We start from the raw sequence: 20,320 nt of genomic DNA, 5'->3' as shown, positions 1-20,320 counted from the left end.
GGGGGTGGAGGGACGACAAGCGGGCGTCCCGAGCTGGGCCCCACTCCCTCAAGGTGCTCATTCTAAGAACACACACTTGGGTGAAGGTTTTACAAACGTAGACGTTTCTGGATACTGTGGGTTCTTTAGCCATGTTGCTGAAACACACGCTCAGCACTTTGCCGCTTTTATAATAACCACAGTAAAACAGCGGACAGAAGAAACACGTGTGTGGCGACCCAACGCCAACCTTGTCGTCATTAGTATTAAGTTCAGGGAGTGTGTGTTTGTAAAATATGTGATGAGAGAATGGATAAACTTGACCGGCTCCGTGGGGTTTGACGGCCGAGCACCTTCTGCTTGGCACGTGCCAGAGGCGGACTGTGGTGAGCGTAGGGCCTCCTAGGAGTCAGGAAAAGGATAGAGCTTCCTGGGGAAGAGGAATTTCTACCTTCGGACTGCCTTCACGCTGCAAAACTCTTCCCTAGGCCTCCAGCCTGCTAGTCTGCCTTGCAAATTGGCGACCTGCCGGTCCCCATAATTGCATGAACCAGTTCCTTAAAAATAAACCTGCCTTGCCCTCACTCCCCGACCCGTAGTCCCTCCCTCCTCTTCCATTCCCTCCCCCTCTCTCCCACTCTTTCCCTCACTTTCCCCACATCCTTCCCCTCTTCCCTTCTCCCTTTCTCCACCCCCCCCCCCCCCAATCTACCTGCCCACCCCGTGTTGGTTCTGTTTCTCTGGAGCCCTCTGATGAATACACATTTTGCCTGGATCCAGTCCACCTGGCCAGGTGAGCTGGGCGATGGCACCCAAGTGTGGGTCTGGCAAGACTCCTTGGTGCTGAAGCTGTTCCACTGAGTTCAGCTGGTGAGTGCGGGCCCCGAGGAGAGCACTGTCTGAGCTTTGTCCTCTAGAACGGGAAGACTTTGAAGGCAAAAGATCTTTTTGGTTTAGACTCCAACAAGGCGGGGCGGGAAGGCTTTAGAACCCTCACTGCTGAGAGCCGCAGGGACCCTGACCGGTTCTACCTCTGTCTTCCAGGCTTTGGGAAAGCTGGCTTCTCAGGTTTAAGCAAGCTTAGGACGCCCTGGAGTTTAAACTTTCCCTGAGAATTGTTAATGCCCCGTGAGCATTAAAAAGTGCAGGAAAAAAAAACAACAACAACTTTACAATGATAGGAATTGTTTTTAAAATTTCTGATTTCCAACTGCCACGGCTTTCATGGTACCGAGAGGTTCTTTCAATTAGCATGACGCCCGTAAACTGAAACTATAGAGTGTTGAAGCCCCAGTGAAATGGGTATGTAGCTTTCACGTTGCTTTTTTAATTTTTTTTCAACGTTTATTTATTTTTGGGACAGAGAGAGACAGAGCATGAACAGGGGAGGGGCAGAGAGAGAGGGAGACACAGAATCGGAAACAGGCTCCAGGCTCTGAGCCATCAGCCCAGAGCCCGACGCGGGGCTCGAACTCATGGACCGCGAGATCGTGACCTGGCTGAAGTCGGACGCTTAACCGACTGCGCCACCCAGGCGCCCCCACATTGCTTTTTTTAAATAGCTTTATTGAGATAAGCTTTATGTATCACAAGAGTTACCCATTGAGAGCCAATGATTTCTAGTAAGTATACCATTGTGCAAAAAATTTTAGAACGCTTCCAACATCCCCACACGTTTCCTCCTGCCTGTTTGCAGCTGGCCCCATTCCCACCCCAACCCCCTGGCAACCCCGGATACGCTTTGTCTCTGTCATTTGGCTTCTTCCAGAAATTTCACATAAATGGAGTCCTGTAGTATGTAGTCTATGGTGTCTGACTTCTTTCCCTTCGCATTTTTTTTGATGTTCATCTGCGTCGTTGCGTCTATCAGACATTCATTCCTTTTTCTTATTGCCGAGTAATCTTCGAGTAAAATACCACATTTTGTTCATCCATTCACCCTCTGATGGATGTTTGTACTGCTTCTGGTTTTTAGCTATTTTTTTTTAAGTTTATTTATTGTGAGGGAGAGCACGTGAGCAAGAGCTGGGGAGGGGGAGAGAGAGGGGAGAGGGGGAGAGAGAGGGGAGAGGGGGAGAGAGAGGGGAGAGGGAGAGAGTCCCAAGCAGGTTCCACAAGGTCAGTGCAGAGCCCAATGCGATGCGGGGTTTGAACTCACCAACCTCGTGATCGTGACCTGATCTGAAAAGAAGAGTCAGACGCTTAACTGACTGAGCCCCCCAGGCGCCCCCAGTTTTTACGATTGTCAATAATGCTGTTTTGAACATTTGCATGCAAGTCTTTTGTAGACCCAGGCTTTTTTCACTTCTCTTGGATACATATCTAAGAGCGAAATTGCTGGGTTGTATGCTATGTATATATTTGCCTCGTATGTACTATTCTATATTCCCGCCAGCTATGTAGGGATATTCTAATTCCTTTACACCAGCACCGACACTTGGTATTGGCAGCCTTTTTGAGGACAACCATGATAGTGCATAGAGCTATCGCATTATGACTTTGATTAGCATTTCCCTAGTGACTATTGATGTTGAGCAACTTCTTGTGTGCTTATTAGCCACTCATGTATCTTCAGATTTCTTGAGCAGTTTTACATTGAATTTTCTTCTTACTGTTGAGTTGCAAGCATTGGTTTTGGGATCTTGTTGTGTTGTTCAGTTAGGGGTAGATTTTTTGGTTTTTGAATACTTTCCTTTCTTCTTGATTTTGGAACTAGATGCAGCTGAACTAATTCTCCAACCTAACTGAGATTAGCTTTGCCAGATATTCATGGAAATGGTTCATTATTTAGAAAAGCAAGACAGCCATGTGAGCGGATGCTGATGTCTGGGGCACCAGCATTGCCCCAGGCCCTGATAATGTGCTGAAAATCCTTTTTTTTTTTTAAATGTTTATTTTGAGGGGCACCCGGGTGGCTCAGTCAGTTAAGCGTCCGACTTGGGCTTGGGTCATGATCTCACAATTCATGGGTTCGAGCCCCGCGTCGGGCTCTGTGCTGACGGCTCGGAGCCTGGAGCCTGCTTCAGATTCTGTGTCTCCCTCTCTCTCTGCTCCTCCCCCGCTTGTGCTCTGTCTCTCTCCTTCAAAAATAAATTAAAAAAAAAAACCATTAAAAAATTTTTTTAAATGTTTATTTTGAGAGCGAGAGAGAGATCGTGCGCTCATGCATACATGAATGGGGGAGGAGCAGAGAGAGAATCCCAAGCAGGCTCCACGCTGTCAGCAGAGCCCAACACGGGGCTAGATCCCACGAACCATGAGATCATGACCTGACTCGAAATCAAGAGTCGGACGCTTAACCTACTGAACCGCCCAGGCTCGCCTGCGCTGAACGTTCAGATTTCCAATTTGAAGGTGATCTGAGGGGGTCCAGGATCCTTTAGTCGCTTATTCTGCCCAGTGTCTGCAGAATGTTTCTCTTCTTCATTCATTTCTCTTTAATAAATGCCTTTGGATGCCTATAGCACTCTGTTAGCTGTCACCAGCCCACCAGCCGTGCCTCATATGGTAAGATACAGTCTTTGTTCTTGACCGAAGAGAAGCATACGCAAACACGCAACAATGCAATAACATGTATCATGAAGTGGAGTGAATTGTGATACTGTGAGGCCGGGAAGTGTTTGCTTGAGGCAACTGAATAACCCCCCAAATGTCAGTGTTGGGTTAAGGGTCAGCCACCTGGGTAGCTCCCCAGTGCCAATCCGCAAAGGGTACTAACGCGAAGGAGAAAAAGCAGAGAAAAAACCCAGGGAATTCCCCCCACAGAAGGTGCTATGTGTGTGAATAAAAGACTTCGAGCAGAGAGAGATTGGAAGGAGTGTCCTCTAACAGCTGCTGAATTACTGCTGTGCTGTCTTCTAGAAGGGCTGGGTCTAGAGGCTGGACAATGTTCACTGCCGAGCTTTGGTTTTGCCGAGTGGGGAACTCGGGTTTGAGGTTAGAGAGGGAATGAACAGGGCCTGTGACGAAAGGCCACGCTGGTCCCCAGGGCCCTTCTCCTCAGGCAGCCTGGGTCCCAAGGGAGGTGGCCCTGCCGATAATGGATGCTGCCTGAAAGCTGAGGAAAGAGGAATTCTGAGAGCTGAGAGGGTCCAGGAAGACCTTCTGGAGGAGGTGGGGCTTCTATGGACCCAGAAGAGGGGGTAGGATTTAAATAATTGAAAAGGAAGATATAGAAGGTTTTATGAAGTAAAATCCTTTTCAAGGAACCATCTGGTTCTGGGACAACACTCTGAGGAAAATTGTGTTTCGTATGACTGACCACTTAGGACAAAGAGTAGTGTAAGTATGTCCAAAATTTACTGGCTCCTGGGTGGCTACCCACTGGCTCCTGGGTGGCTCAGTCCGTTAAGCATCCAACTTTAGCTCAGGTCATGATCTCATGGTTCTTGGGTTCGAGCCTGGTGTTGGGCTCTGTGCTGACAGCTCGGAGCCTGGAGCCTGCTTCGGATTCTGTGTCTCCCTCTCTCTCTGCCCCTCTCCCCCTTGTGCTCTCTCTCAAAGATAAATAAACATTAAAAAAATTAAATTAAAAAAATGCCCAAAATTAAAAAAAAAATTGTTCTCGTCTAGAATTAAAAAAATTCTTCTTTGTCGGCAAATTGACTGTTCCCCCCCCCCCCCCGCCACATCAGCAGGAAGTTCCACTTATATCTTTCTCTCCCCTCAATTCCAAATGGTGACAGTCACAGATGACACAGCTCTGAGGTAGGCAAAGGAAACAGCTTGCAGGATCATTGGAAAGAACCCCCTCGAGAGGAACACAATGGCGGCCTCATGGGGTGTGAAAAGAGCTGTAAAAATCCATTCAGCGAGAGACCTTGTTAAAAACATTTTTTTTAATGTTTATTTATTTTTGAGATGGGGAGACAGCGCGAGTGGGGGAGGGGCAGAGAGAGAGGGAGACACAGAATCCGAAGCAGGCTCCGGGCTCTGAGCTGTCAGCCCAGAGCCCGATGCGGGGCTCGAACCCACAAACCGTGAGATCATGACCTGAGCCGAAGTTGGATGCTTAACTGACTGAGCCACCCAGGCGCCCCTGTTGGGGGAGATGGTTTTAGGGAAAGGCCACAGTGGGGGGATGGGTAGTTCTTGCCCCGGGGTCAGGTAGTCAGTCAACAGAGCCTTGCTAGCTGAGTGCCCTGGCTGGGCTTTTAAACCCCCCACCCCCCACTGTATGACACATTGTATCTCTGTTGCTTTATTTCAAAAGGAGGAGTTGCCTGTTGAATCTTCTGTTAACCTGTAGAAAGTAAAGTGAGGTACCGAATGCTTGTTCTATCATGGGCGAAGTTGACCAGTTTGAAGAGGCTGCCTGTCACTCTGCTTGGGCTTGAGTCCTGGTTTTGCCATGCTGTGTGTGGCCGCGGACCCTCTACTTAACTCTTCTGAGCCCCTGGTTCTTCATCTGTAAAACAGAGTTAATTAAAATACCTAACTCTGAAGGTTGCTGACTTAATCAGGGATTTGTTTGTTGGTTGGTTTTTAAACATAATTTATTGTCCCATTGGCTTACCTACAACACCCAGTGCTCATCCCAGCAGGTGCCCTCCTCCCTGCCCATCACCCACCCTCCCCTCCCTCCCACCCCCCATCGACCCTCAGTTTATTCTCAGTTTTTAGGAGTCTCTTATGGTTTGGCTCCCTCTCTCTCTAACTTTTTTTTTCCTTCCCCTCCCCCATGGTCTTCTGTTCAGTTTCTCAAGATCCACAGATGAGTGAAAACATATGATATCTGTCTTTGTCTGGTTGACTTATTTCACTCAGCATACTACCTTCCAGTTCCATCCACATTGCTGCAAATGACAACATTTCATTCTTTCTCATTGCCAAGTAGTATTCCATTGTGTATATAAACCACCTCTTCTTTATCCATTCATCAGTCGGTGGTCATTTGGGCTCTTTCCATAACTTGGCTATTGTTGAACACGCTGCTGTAAACATTGGGGTGCATGTGCCCCCTCTGCATCAGCACTCCCGTATCCCCTGGGTAAATTCCTAGCAGTGTAATTGCTGGGTCATAGGGTAGTTCTATTTTTAATTTTTTTGAGGAACTTCCACACTGTTTTCCAGAGCGGCTGCACCAGTTTGCATTCCCACCAACAGTGCAAGAGCGTTCCCGTTTCTAATCAGGAATTTAAATAAAGTGAATACTCAATAAACATGAGAATCCTGCTTTATCAGGACTTACTACAGTGAGCTACTTACTATCTATTCACTCTTCCCTTGAGCAGCTATTTATTGAGCACCAGCTGTATGCCAGGCACTGTCTAGATCCATGCTTTGAAATGTACTAGCCATTCGCTGTACCCTTGTATGTAGCTCTCTCTTTTTTTTTAAGTGGCTCTTTATATGTACATAAATTGAAAGTAAATCAAATAGGCAGCTCAGTTCCTCGGTTGCCTTAGCCACATTTCAAGTCCTTGAAGGCCCCACGTGGCTGGCTGATGGCTTCCGTGTTGGGCAGTGCAGCATAGAACATTTCTATCATTGTAGAAAAAGTTCTGTCGGATGGCGCGAATCGAGGCTGGGGATTCACGGGCGAACATAGCACTCATTTATGCTTCATCTAGATGCGGATTCCTGAGAAATCCAAACTTTTGGGTGTGTTTCCTTTTCTCCCAGGAATAGGACGATAGTCTACACAGTGCGTTTGGTCTCATGAGTAATTCGTAGAACTTTGAGGTGTGGGCATGACCTCCTCTATTAGTAAGGACTCTATTATTTTTTTTTTTTTAATTTTTTTAATGTCTATTTTTAAGAGAGACAGACAGAGCACGAGTCGGGGAGGGGCAGAGAGAGAGAGGGAGACACAGAATCCGAAGCAGGCTCCAGGCTCTGAGCTGTCAGCACAGAGCCGACCCGGGGCTTGAACCCATGAGCCACGTGATCATGACCTGAGCTGAAATCGGATGCTTAACCAACTGAGCCTCCCAGGCGCCCCAGTAAGGACTCTATGATTAACAAGATGGAGATGTGCCGGCTGTGGAAAGTTTCCTAAAATCCCCATTAGATGTTGGGAGTGGGTAAGCAGGTGGATGACACCCCTCCTCACCGTGGGGTCGTCACAGGTACTCGAGGTCCCCCTCCTTTCAGCCAATCTGGAGCCCATAGGAGAGAAGCACAGCAGGCAGGGACTTGTCACAGGTGCCTTGGTCCCACAAGAACTGAGAACACTTGCAGCCAGTTCCTGAGGGTGTGCTTTGGGGGAGAACCCTGACTTCACGGGAAGGTTGCTTCCTCTTCTCCCACCAATACACCAGGGGAGATGGGGGTTCTGCCTGCGTGCCTCCTCTCTCTGCACCCCTGTCTGTCCCTGCAGCCGAGGGGAGAGGCTGAAGAAGTATTAACGCACAAAGCCTCATCGAATAGGTAATTCCTTTTTTCTAATTATAATTGTGATTTTCTCCCCCTCCCTCTGGGGGAAAGCAATACCCATTATTTAAAAATAATTTTTTAAAAAGTTTTATTTATTGATTTTTGAGAGAGAGACAGAGAGAGAGTGAGCAGGGGAGGGGCAGACATGGGGGGGGGGGGGAGAGAGAGAGAGAGAGAGAGAGAGAGAGAGAATGAGAATATCCCAAGCAGGCTCTGCACTGTCAGCACAGAGCCCGATGCGGGGCTCGAATTTCACACTGTGAAATCACGAGCTGAGCCGAAACTGAGAGCCGGACTCTTAACTGACTGAGCCACCCAGGCGCCCCCAAAGCAATACCCATTTGCCTGAGCGTTGCTTTGGGGCACCGGGACTCGAAGTTCCAGCTGTTTGGAGCGTGGAGGGCGAGGTGAGTGTGCCTTGGCGGGGGGCGTGAGCACACGCGTGCCCCGTGCCCCCACAGAATGTCGCTTGCCTGAGGTCAAGGGCAAAGCGCGGATTTGAGGTGACTGGTTACCGAAATGTGCCCTTCGCGGCCCCTCTCCTCGCCTGCCTGAATGTGAATAATCCAAAGTGGGCGGTGGAAAGTGTGATTTTTTTTTTCTCCTGCCCTGTCGCTTCTCCTTTTCCAATAGTGCTGGGGCCCCCGAGGAGAGGAAAAAGCAGCAGGCAAACACACGGAGGGGAAAAAAGAGGGCCGCATGGTTCTGTTTGTCTACACTTCTGCTCCTCCTAGCACCGCCCACGTGGGACATTTGTTCACACCGAATGGCACTGTTCTCAGAGAGTCCTGGGGGACAGGTTTAGAGCCCCTGGGGACGCAGCCTGTCTGACTTCATGTGCACAGCCGTTCACATCTAGGACACACAGGCAGGCTGGCTCTCCCCGGGAGGCCCAGGGGTACCTCTGTGCTGTTTTGTCTGTGGAACTGAGACCCGGCTGCGCGCGCGCGTGCGCGTGCGTGCGTGCGTGCGCGGATCCGACCCACTGGGCGCCACCCACAGGCCTGCAGGGGTGATTCCGGCGGGGGTGGGGTGGGGGATGTGCACCGAGCGGCTGACACTCGCTCTTCTCCTTTCCAGCCCCCACAGCACCCCCATGGTGAAGACCATACTGGCAGCCGTGCCTGTCACTTCCAGGTGCTGGGCAAGCCAGGGGGATTGTGCCCGTCCCATCCTCTGCCAACAGTTCCCTGCTTGGGTATCAGTTTTCAAACCAGTTCAGCATTTGTAGCCACCACCCACTTGTTGGGTGCCTACAAAGGGTGCGGCAGTATTCTGGACCATGAGGGGGTGAGGAGAGGTCAGAGATGTACAAGGCATGGTGTCTACTGTGAAAGAGCTTATATTCTTTTTTCTTTAAATTTTTTGATGTTTTATTTATTTTTGAGAGAGAGAGACAGACAGACAGACTACACGTGGGGGAGGGGCAGAGAGAGAGGGAGACATGGAATCCGAAGCAGGCTCCAGGCTCCAAGCGTCAGCCCAGAGCCCGACGCGGGGCTCGAACTCACGGACCGTGAGATCATGACCTGAGCCGAAGTCGGATGCTTAACTGACTGAGCCACCCAGGCTCCCCTGAAAGAGCTTATATTCTATCCAGAAACTACTCCTCACCCTTTTTTTCTTTTTTTAATTTATTTTTCTTTTTGTTTGTTTTTAAAAATTTATGTATCTTGAGAGAGGGAGAGAGTGCTTGTGTGAGCGGGGAAGGGGCAGAGAGAGAGGGAGGGAGAGAATCCCAAGCAGGCTCCACGGTGTTAGTGCACAGCCAACCTCGGGACATGAACCCACAACCCTCAGATCATGAGCCGAAAGTCGGACGCTTAACCGACTGAGCCACCTGGTGTATCTTTTCCTTCCTTCCTCCCTTCTTTCCTTCCTTCCTTCCTTCCTTCCTTCCTTCCTTCCTTCCTTCCTTCCCTCCCTCCCTCCCTCCCTCCCTCCCTCCCTCCCTTCCTTCCTTGTTTTCCTTTTAATTCCAGGATCGGTTCCCATCACTTCGAATAGGGCAGAGGAACTGACGTTTTATCGAGCCTCACTGCGTACCCGAGTCAGGCGCAGTTCAGTGCCCTCTCATTCCCACCCCACAGCCAGCCTTCCAGGTGGACAGTTAGCATCTCCAGCTTAGAAGCGAGAAGCGCAGGTGTAGAGGGGTTAAACGTCATGTATCATTGATTCTAAGGCACATGTTTTCACACTTCAGCATCTACAATACAGATCTGTCTTCCAGTCGATGGCACGTCCTAGCTGAACTGGCAGAGGCTTGCTTTCTTGGTAGTGAGTAAAATCCTGGTTGCTCTGGGCCGAGGGCAGTGTTTTTACCTGCAGATGTCCCCTAGGGATGTGACCCATAGTCGTGGGCACAGTAGCCTCCTTACCGTCCTGGAAAACAGGAGACACGAACTGACGCCCTCCCCCATATCCTGGCTTCTGGGAAGTCCCCAAGTCCCGGCCTGTGTGTGTTTATTATTGTCACAGTACCTTATGGTCACCACCCCCAGGTATGCAGCGAGGTCTGGACTATTCCATGGCTGACCTGGATTGAGAGAGCAGGGCCAAGGACGACAGGGGGAGGAACAGCCGATTTTGCTGCTCGCTTTGCACACCTTGGACTTGATCTGCACAGCCCCCACGTGCTGAAATAAATCAGGTCCCGTGGCGGGCTTTCAGTAAGTCATTTTCCAGAGCAGCTGATATGAAAAGCAGAGAAGTAGGAGGGAGACTGGCTGGGTGATTTGTGTCCTTGGTAGGCTGCGTGGAGTAGCAGAACGGGGGGCACTTCTGGCGGGCAGAGCACCGTGACAGGCCTTGCTGGGACCTGTCTCCCGATGTCCCAGGGAAACCGAGTCTCGGAGGGGTGGAGTGGCTTGTCAGTGTCCACACTGCTAATCCAACCGAGGTCTCCAGAGAATGTTCCTTTCAGCTTATCAGATATTTACTCACTGCGGGGGGCTGAGTTTCTCCAACAAGGAGTCAAATGGGGAAGGTTGACTTCTGGGAAGCCGTCCTAAGGAAAGAACCTCAAATAATAACTGTGAAGAGACCTGCATACACAATAGTGTTTAGCAAAGCCTGATTTATGTTATTGAAACACTGGAAACCAACACAGACGTTCCACAGCGGGGGAACAGTTAGGTAAAGATGGCAAATACAGCCGATTAAATACTTAATAGACATTGAAATTAGGTGTGGGAAGACTGCAGCCTTATGGGGGGTTTTTATGATATAATTGTGGGTAAAGACAAAAAGAAGCAGAAATGTTTCTGTATCCTGATGCTGGCTTTTTGGAAGCACACACATGCACATACACACCCAGAAAATTAAAAGTCTGGCAGATAATAAGCCAAAGTCCTAATGATGGTTATTATGGGGTTGTGGGATTATGGGTGGTTTTTCCTCTCCAAATTGTCAATTTAACAAATTTGATTTTAATGGAAAAAATAAATTTATTTTTCCAAAAAGAAAAAAAAAAGAGAGAGAGACAATAGCATGGGGAAAATTGTTTGGTTGGGGGTGAGTCTGATTCTTACCTTCTGTGATTTTTTTGTTTTTTTTTTTTTGATCTGGGACGGCTCTCCCCAGGCACGTGCAGACATTTGTGGTGAAGCAAAACTTTGTCCAGCATTGGCCGAAGGGAAAATTAGCAATCTTGTAGGAAGTGGATACGTAAAGGTCAAGGAGCTCTGCTGGTTTTCAGGGGGATAATTGGATGTGACTCTGAATCTGGGGAGAGCCGTAACCTCTCTTGGTTATAGGGTAATTTATTTGTAATTCTAACCGTGTACAGCCAAAACCCAAACACAACCCTGAAGAGGGCTGTGTGGTAACATTGTTTCTCGCTGCCTTCTGAATTTGGCCCAGAGTGGAGAGTGACACTTTTGTTGGCTTCAGCCTTCCAAAGGAATATAGGAGTGATGTATTTGCTATGTTTACATTTCCCCATTTCTTTGCGGGAAGTTTTCTACTTAGCCAGACCTGCACTGGTATGCATGGGAAGCAGCTTCAGAAAATTCGTTACAGTCTGCTGGAGCTACCCTCTGGGCCATGGGGATGGTGGTGTCTTGGCCTGGGATCCCGGACAGGTGGTTCTTGTCCCGATACCACAGCGAATTAGCTGTGTGACCTTGGGCAAGTGACCTCACCTGTTAGATCTTTGTTTCCTTAACTGTAAAATGCAGGTGCCACAGTCGACTTACGAGTCTCTGCCAGTTCCCACCTTGTCTGTCTACTCCAGTAAAACTTACTTAAAAACTTGGCACTTACTGGCCAGAATTATTTGGTTTGATAAATATTTTTAAGCACCGTGTTATTACTGTTGTTGCCAGATTGTTGTTTAGTTTGACTTTTTTTTTTTTTAATCTATTTCACAAACACACATAGCTCTCCTTTATACCAGGAAGCAGTTTTACCCTATCTTGGGGGCAAAGTGGCATGATTGGTGTGGCTTAAGGGAAGGCTTTTTGCCAGCTGTGTGTGTGTGTGTGTGTGTGTGTGTGTGTGTGTGCGCGCGCGCCTGCTGATGTGCATTGCACCCTTGATGGTATGGGTTTTTTTCTTCTGTCTGTTAATGTCACTGCTGAGAACACATCTGTATGTGTAGTTGCTGCTACCAGCTGTCAAGCTGGTAATTCTGTGGAGTTCAGTATAATTTCTGGGCACAAATTTATTGGCACAGTGTGTGTTGGGGGTTAGCTTTTTCTGCCATGCCTCATTAGGCAGATTGTGCTCTGTTGCAATAAGGAAAGATGTAGTTTTGCCCAAAAAGAACTCTTGCACTGTCAGCAACAGTAGAGATATTCATGTCAGAGGAATGTTCATGTCAGTGTCAAAGGGATGTTCATCCCAACCAACTCCACGCCTGAAATTGTACTGGGGACGGTTGACAGGAGGCCAGAGGGAGGGGGACAAGAGAGAACGTCACTTTGTCATCCTTGAGTAACTGACGTCCACGCTGGTACCAAGATGGGCCCCTCTACACGTCATCACCCTTGCTAAAAGAGCACATGACGTGACTAAGCAGTGGAGGGAAGCCTGTTGTTACTGTTTGTGACCCCTGGCCGCAGGATGAGTGGACCTCACCAGGTCAGCATCAAGATAACACTCAGGCAGAGTCTTGAAGGCTAATAGCTATTTGCTTCCTAACTCAGATTAGGGAAGCCATGCCATATGGCAAAGACACTAAGAAGGTATGGTAGTAGATCATCTTGTACCTTTCACAGAAGTTATGTAAGCAGAGACCGGGGACCAGTACAAAGGGAAGAAGCCAGTGGGGGTGTTGTCTCTGTTGGCATGGGACGTTTTTGGGTCACCCTAGACCGGGCAGTGGGGATGGCTCCTGTCTTTCCCAGCACTGATTTTTACATTGGGCTTCAGTGCTTGATGGTCATTATAAATGGGAAGGGTTCCTGAGATCCAGCCTAAACTGAGTGGCTCTTTCAATCCCTAGAGAATCTTGTCAGTTCTTCTTTACAAAGGAGACAGTTGGTGTGACAACAATGTCCTTTGTCAGCTGGGTGTTGGATGACCCAGGTTTCGTTTTAAATTTGCTGATCATGCATATAGATCTTTTTTCTCTTTCATTAACATGTTCAGGGACACAGGAAACCTTGGTAGGGTCCTGTTCCTGATATTAACTCGCTCTGTGGCCTGACACAGTCCCTTGACTTTGCTCTCTCTATTCCTCTTATAACAATGAGGGGTTCATTTATGGAGGTTCTCCAATGTGGCTGCCCATCAGGAACCCCTGGGAAGGTTTTGAACATTCTGATGCCCAGGCTGTACCCCGGACCAATGATATCAGTCTCTGAGGGTGGTCACTGGGCTTTGGTATATTTTAGTGGTCCTCACAGTTAAGGAGCTTTGTTTAACACAGTGATTCTCAAACTTTATTAGAACAGAGGAAATTATTCTAACAGAGGAAATCAGGGGGTGTTTTATAGATGAGGTGGTATTTGAGAGAGCCTTGAACAATGAGGAGGCTTTTTTTGGACAGAATATGAGTGTGTGTTAGTCAGGGAAATGTCTGTTTTCCCAGAGAAACGGAACCAATGAGGGATGTGCGTGTATAAAGAGAGAGATTTATTTTAAGAAATTGTTTTGTGCCGTGGTAGATGCTGGATGTTGGCAAATCTGAAATCTGCAGGGCCAGACAGCAGGCTGCAGACCCTGGAAGAGTCAGTGTTGTAGTTCAAGTTCAAAGACCAGTCTGCTGGCCGAATTCCCTCTTCTTTAGAGCAGACCAGTCTTTGTTAAGACCTTTAACTGACTAGATGAGGCTCAGCCACATTATGGAGAATAATCTGTTTTGCTTAGAGTCTGCTGATTTCAAGGTTAGTCCCACCTAACAAATACTTTCACAGAAACATCTAGAATAATGTTTGACCAAATATCTGGGTACCATGGCCTAGCCAAATTAACACATAAAATTAACCATCACAGGGAGGGGGTATTTCAGTTTTTTTGACCTCTGTGAATTATAGGACGATAGCTGGAAATAGAGGAGGTTGTGGTCCAGGGGAATAAGAATGATTTCTGGGCACTTCTTAATTTTTTTCTTTAATTTTTATTTATTTTTGAGGGAGAGAGAGAGAGAGAGCGAGCACGGGCAGGGGAGGGGCATAAACAGAGGGGGACCCAGAATCCAAAGCAGGCTCCAGGCTCTGAGCTGTCAGCACAGAGCCCGATGCCGGGCTCAAACTCACAGACTGGGAGATCATGACCTGAGCCGAAGTTGGACGCTCAACCGACTGAGCCACCCAGGCGTCTGGGCGTTTCTTAATCTTTGTTGTTGATGTTCTGACAAGTCTTGGTTCTGCTATACATGTAGAAGAGCCAGACTTCACAAGCCACAGAATCTGTGTTTGCTCAGTGGGTCTGTCTGCCCGCCCTCCCCTCTGCTGCTGCTCATGTGTGCGGGCACTGGAGCCTAGACAAGTGTCTGAGCCTTCCAGTTGCCTGGGTGGGAAACGGACACATAGGGAAGAACACACAAGGCAAGTCAGGTCTGGAGAAAAACCCGTGTGTGGTGCTCTGGAGCAAGCATTCCGTCTCACTGTCTTGTGATTTGAATCATCTGGAAAAGGGGAAGAGGGATGGGGGCAAAAATACTTAAATATCTAGAGACAAGGATCCCACTATAATGAGAGGGCCCGACGTTCTCTGACTTTGACCCGCAGGAAGGAATACATTTACACTGTGGCCGAGTGGATATACAACTATGAATACATAGATATAGATAATGTGTGTATGTGTATCAATAAAATTGCATACAACTGAATAATTACCTGGCATTACCCGTATTTCATTGGCAAATGATGCACTATGATATTTTCTATTCTCTTCTATTTCATTATGGATAAGGAAAGCTGACTCTGTCCCACTGAACCGATTTCATGATGCTTCATGGGTGGAAACCTGCAGTAAAAATGAGACCCAGACCCGGGAGGAGTGAAAGAACTTAGAGAGTCTTGTGATTCTAAGTGGCTCTGTCCACTAGAACTTTCTGTGATGATGGAAATGTTCTGTTCTGCCCTGTCCAACACAGGCCCCATGTGTCTGTTGAGCACATGAGCCATGGGCAGGCAAATGAGGAAGTGAATTTTATCTTTTATTCCATTTTATTTTTGTTTTTAATGTTCATTTATTTTTGAGAGAGAGAAAGAGAGCGACTGAGCAAGAGGGGGAGGGGCAGAGAGAGAGGGAGACACAGAATCCGAAGCAGGCTCTGGGCTCTGAGCTGTCAGCGCGGAGCCCGATGCGGGGCTCGACCTCACGGACCGCGAGATCGTGACCTGAGCCGAAGTCGGATGCTTAACCGACTGATCCACCCAGGCGCCCCTATTTTATTCCATTTTAATTGATTTAAGTGTGAGTAGCTGCGTCTGGCTAGTGGCTCCCGTGCTGGACAGCGCACACCTGGGATACCGCCCTGCTTCTGCCTCTAACCAGCTGTAGGGCAGTGAGCCCCCTCCCTCGCCATACGCCCTGGTCCCACACCCCCAGGCCTTGGGTGCCGCATCTATAAACTGGGATGCTGGACTCCGTGATGGCCACCGTGCCTGCTAGCTCCAGCTTTCTGGATTCTGGTGGCCAGGAAAGCCAGGCTGGATGCTGACGTGGGGCGTACAAGTTAATTGAGCGCCCTGGGCGGTGTTACAGGCAACGCGCTCTGCATTTTTAAATGCTCCTTAAGAAACCTTTCCCTTCTTCCCTTACAGTTGCTTAACCGCTCACCCGTGTGACTTGACAGTCTGAAAAGAGAGATGCTTTCTGCTTAATGAAATCTTAGCGGCTCATCCTCACAGACTTGCTGAGCTCCGCCGGTGGCATCTGTAACCCGAACACGAGGTGGTCCGCTCTCTCCCCTCTCCAGACCAGGTGTCTGGGCCCAGAGGAACACGGCAGTGGGAATTTGGGTGCATCGGTTAACCGTCAGGGTGGGTGCGCGTTATTTTTGGGGCATGTGGTTTACACAGCTGGTGATTATGTTCGAGAAGGACAGAATTTGTTTAAATTCTAGCAGTTGGAGTTTCAAAAGGCCCATTATTTCGCTGACCTCAAGGCCTGGCTGGGCAAGTTAGGGGCCCAGGAAAGGACTGAAGAAGAGGTGATTTCTTCCTCTCTCTTTCTCTCCCCCTCCCCCCCCCCCCCCAAAAAAAAAGCTCCGGTAATAATCAACCTTGACTCAGGATGGGTTTGGGGCAGGTAAGAGCTCATTTTACTTTTCGGAAAGTGATTTCTAATCCCAGGTGCTTGCTGTTGACCGGACCGGTGAGCTCGGTGAGAAGCTTACAGCCCGGTGATTTGTGCTGAGCCCGGCGGCGATCGGAGATGTTCTGCCAGTAGATTTTGGCTCTGATGGGAGGGGTTGAAAGAGAGGCCGAAATTCTAGGAAAGGCCCTAAATAACCAGCCCCTGGTTGGAATTAAATGGCCCCAGGCTGCCGGGGCATTCATCTCGTTTCTTCCTTGCTTTCTCTGTGTGTGCATAAGCCCCCCAGGCTTGCTCCTGTCACAGCACTGAGCCAGAGCCGCTGGGGAAGGAGGGAGGGTGCCCCCCTCCCCCTACCTGAGAGGGATGGGCTGTGTCTGCCTCCCCAACTCCCCACCAGGTCCGGCCGTGTGCAGACCTTGCCACAGTGCCATCCGAAGTGCCCTGGGTGTCCTGTGTCAGCCCTCACAGCTGTGACTCCGTTGACTAATGAGCCAAAGCAGCCTTCCCCACCCCCCCCACCCCCTGCCTTGTTTTTCCATCCACTGTCTGCTCACACCTTCCACCCTCCAGAGCAGGGCGGCACCACTCTGCCCCCACACGCCCGCACGCCCGCCCGGTTCTCCTCCAGCAACTGTTTCCTGTTGGCTGAATCTGTGAGCGGTGTGCTGCTGTCTTCCTCCTTCATCTGGTTCTCACGGGGCACACCCCTCTCCCCCACCGAGGATTCCCTCCCCCTGAGTCCAGAGAGCAAGAAGCCTCCTTCTCCATCAGTCCACCTCACCCCACAGCCCCCCCATCTCCCCCAGAAAGCACAGAAGCCAGGCTCAGCCGCCACCAAGAAAGCAGGCAAGGGGAGGACCGGCCTGCCCACCTCTCGGAAGGTTGCCAGTGTGTGCCCCGTGTACCGTCTGCGTGTACCAAGGAGGGTGTAGCGAGTCACCAGGACCCCGGGACACAGCAGGCCGCACTCAGCTTGTCAGGCCTGAAGTTGCCTGTGCAGCAATTAAAACAATTTTTTTTTGAATCTGTATTTATTTTTGAGAGACAGAGAGAGAGGGAGGGAGGGAGACACAGAATCCAAAGCAGGTTCCAGGCTCCGAGCTCTCAGCACAGACCCGCACGCAGGGCTTGAACTCACCAACCGAGAGGTCATGACCTGAGCCGAAGTCGGATGCTTCACCGACGGAGCCACCCAGGCGCCCCGAGAGGCAGCGCAGCAATTTAATAGCCCAGACGGCTGGTTCTGCCTCTGGCCGGTTCCCAGCTGTGTAACGTTAGGCAGGTTACTTAACCTCTCTGTTTTTCTAGCCGTGAATGAAGATAATTCACTTCCTCAGAGGGTGGTGGTGAGAATTAAGCGAGACGCCCGCACGTGGCAGAAATTTGTTCTTGTGGCAAAACGGGTTGCATTTATGTCGGGGGGGATCTGACAAAGCCCATCTCCCATGCTGCCACTGCACCATTTTGACATTGGGAAACCAAAGATAGACATTACACAAAAACAGAACAAAGCGGGGGCACCTGGCTGGCTCAGTCAGTGGGACTCTTGAGCTCGGGGTTGTAAGTTTGAGCCCCACGTAGGGTGTAGAGATTACTTAAAAATAAAACCTTAGGGGCGCCTGGGTGGCGCAGTCGGTTGAGCGTCCGACTTCAGCCAGGTCACGATCTCGCGGTCCGTGAGTTCGAGCCCCGCGTCGGGCTCTGGGCTGATGGCTCGGAGCCTGGAGCCTGTTTCCGATTCTGTGTCTCCCTCTCTCTCTGCCCCCTCCCCCGTTCATGCTCTGTCTCTCTCTGTCCCAAAAATAAATAAACGTTGAAAAAAAATAAATAAAACCTTAAAAAAGAAAAAAAACAACAAAACAAAAACTGTCAGAGTCAACATTTAAACCTACGCAAGCTGCCTCTCCACTTCAAGGATGACGAGCTCAAGGTGCCCCGGGGTACTTGTGACTCACTGTGTGCCACTGACGTCCTTGTCACCCACACACACACACACACACACGGGCGTCCTTGGTACCCATTACTCTGAGAGGTGAGAAACGAAACCCAAGGCAGATTCCGGGGCTGGCCAGGGGGGTGATCCGATTGCCTTCATCTCTGCTTGGAAACCTCTCCATCCAGCGCCAGGAGCCTGTGGCCTCTGGGGAGGCAGCCCGCGGGACTGACTAAAGTTGGCTTCAGCAACGATGCGGCAGACACTTACTTCGAGTCTGTTAGAGGCGGAACGAGTTGGGGTCCTGCCCTCGAAGAGCTCCTAGTCCCCTGGGGGACATGCTGTGGTACAGAGCGACAGGCTGTTGCAAGCCTGGGAAAGGAGGGGGCCAGGGTGTCGGGGCCCGGAGGGGATCTTCGTAGAAGTTCCATTAAACTGTCCACAGAAGTGACATTTGAATGGAGGCTGAGCCAGGACAGCTTTGCCAGCAAGGGAGTAGCGGGAGGTGACGGGCTTGGCGTGTTCAGGGAAGGGGCCTGGGGAGGACGTGAGTTCGGCTGGAATGTGGGGTGATGGGCAGGCGGTGGAGCTGGAGGCACCGAACAGCACTGACTGTTGTCAAAGCCAGCAGCCCAAGGAGCAGAGTGCCGTCCAGGCGGTGGGGAGGGTCACCACCAGCTCCGTGCTGGGAAGACCGGTCCCTCAGCGGCAGCGCGGGAGAGCCTGGAGGTGGCGGGCGACCAGAGGCAGGGAGGCCAGCCGAGGTGGTAGGACCCGCTGTGGCTGGTGGGCAGGACGTCACTGTAGTAAACACAGGCCGTGGACAAGTGGACCCACCGATGGCAGAAGTGGGAGGTGGAAGGGGAGGGGAGAGGAGAGGCTTCCGGAGGCTTGAGCTTCCTTCCGGGTGGCATGGGACCGCCGTGTGTGTCCCTGATGGACGAACACTCAACACAGAGTCGTGATGGTAAGTGAGAGCTGCTGACGTATCTCTCCGAAACAGTGGCTGAGTCCATTAGCAGCAAAAAAAAAAAAAAAACGGTGATAATCATTTCTTTTTTCTTTTAATTTTTTTTTAATGTTTATTTTTGAGAAAGAGAGCACAAGCGGGGGAGGGGCAGGGAGAGAGGGAGACACAGACTCGGAAGCCGGCTCCGGGCTCCGGGCTGTCAGCACAGATCCCCACACGGGGCTGGAACTCACGGACCGTGAGATCATGACCTGAGCCGAAGTCGGACGCTCAACCGGCGGAGCCACCCAGGCGCCCTGATAATCATTTCTTTTGCTCACCAACTTAGAGGTGACTGGGTTCAGCTAGATTGTTCTCACTCAGGGTCTCTCTTCCTGGTGCTGCAGTCTGATAGCGGACGGGCCTGGGATCTTCTGGAAGATTCCTGCCCACACCTGGGCAGGGAAGAGGAGATCAACAGAGGGGCTGGAACGGGTCGGGCTCCTCAGCTCCCCACCACCTTCTCTCGCATCTCTCCCCACCAGATGTTGGGGGGTAGCTGGACTTTTTACAGAGTAGCTGGACGTTCCCAGAGCGAGCATCCCAGAACCCAGCAGATGCTACTGTGTGGCTTTTCAAACCCAGGCTTAGAAGTCATGCCATCGTCACCCTGCCTCATTCTATTCACTGCGGCTGTTACAAAGGCCCTGGGCTCAAGGTGAGGGGATATAGATCACCCCTCTCGATGGGAGGGACATTAAAGGAATTTGTGGAGGTGTTTCCAACCATCCTCCACGAGTCTATGATTAAATTTAACCACTGTGGTTTTTAGAGGGGATAAAGTAGTGTTAGAACCCTATTGGGAGCATCTATCACAGAAGAAAGTGGAGAGGGGACCTGTGAATTGGGGATGTAGGGGACGCTTGGGTGGCTCAGTTCGTTGAGCCTCCAACTTTGGCTCAGGTCATGATCTCAGGGTTCGTGGGTTCGAGCCCTGCATGGGGCTCACTGCTGTCAGCGTGGGGCCCTCTTTGGATCCTCTGTGCCCCTCTCTCTCTGCCCCTCCCCTGCTCACGCGCACGCTCTCTCTCTCAAAGATAAGTATTTTAAAAGAGAGAGTGCGAGAGAGATGTAGGCATACTCTTTAGAGATATGAGGCTCTCTGCCAGACTCAGCTATTGTCTTAACTTGATTCCCCCCCTTTAGGGAGCAAGTTGCTTGGATTCCACGTCTGAGTTCAGAGGGAACAGAATTTGGTGGGACCATTACTGACAAAGATGGCACCAGGGTGGGCTTGTCCTGGGGCCCTGGAGGAGGGAAGTGGGAACAGATAGACCAGTCAGTGCTTCAGAGTCGGCACAGGCTGGAGT

General features: G+C 50.2%; 1 protein-coding gene across 5 annotated transcripts in view; it reads left to right on the top strand.

Moving 5' to 3' along the window:
- The window catches only part of GFOD1 (glucose-fructose oxidoreductase domain containing 1), a 114,435-nt gene that overhangs the window by 9,795 nt on the left and 84,320 nt on the right, over nt 1-20,320 (top strand). The gene's annotated exons all lie outside the window — the stretch shown is intronic.

Source organism: Acinonyx jubatus, chromosome B2 (assembly GCF_027475565.1).
Source record: "Acinonyx jubatus isolate Ajub_Pintada_27869175 chromosome B2, VMU_Ajub_asm_v1.0, whole genome shotgun sequence".
Lineage (NCBI taxonomy): Eukaryota > Metazoa > Chordata > Mammalia > Carnivora > Felidae > Acinonyx > Acinonyx jubatus.
This window is presented reverse-complemented; position numbering and strand designations above follow the sequence as displayed.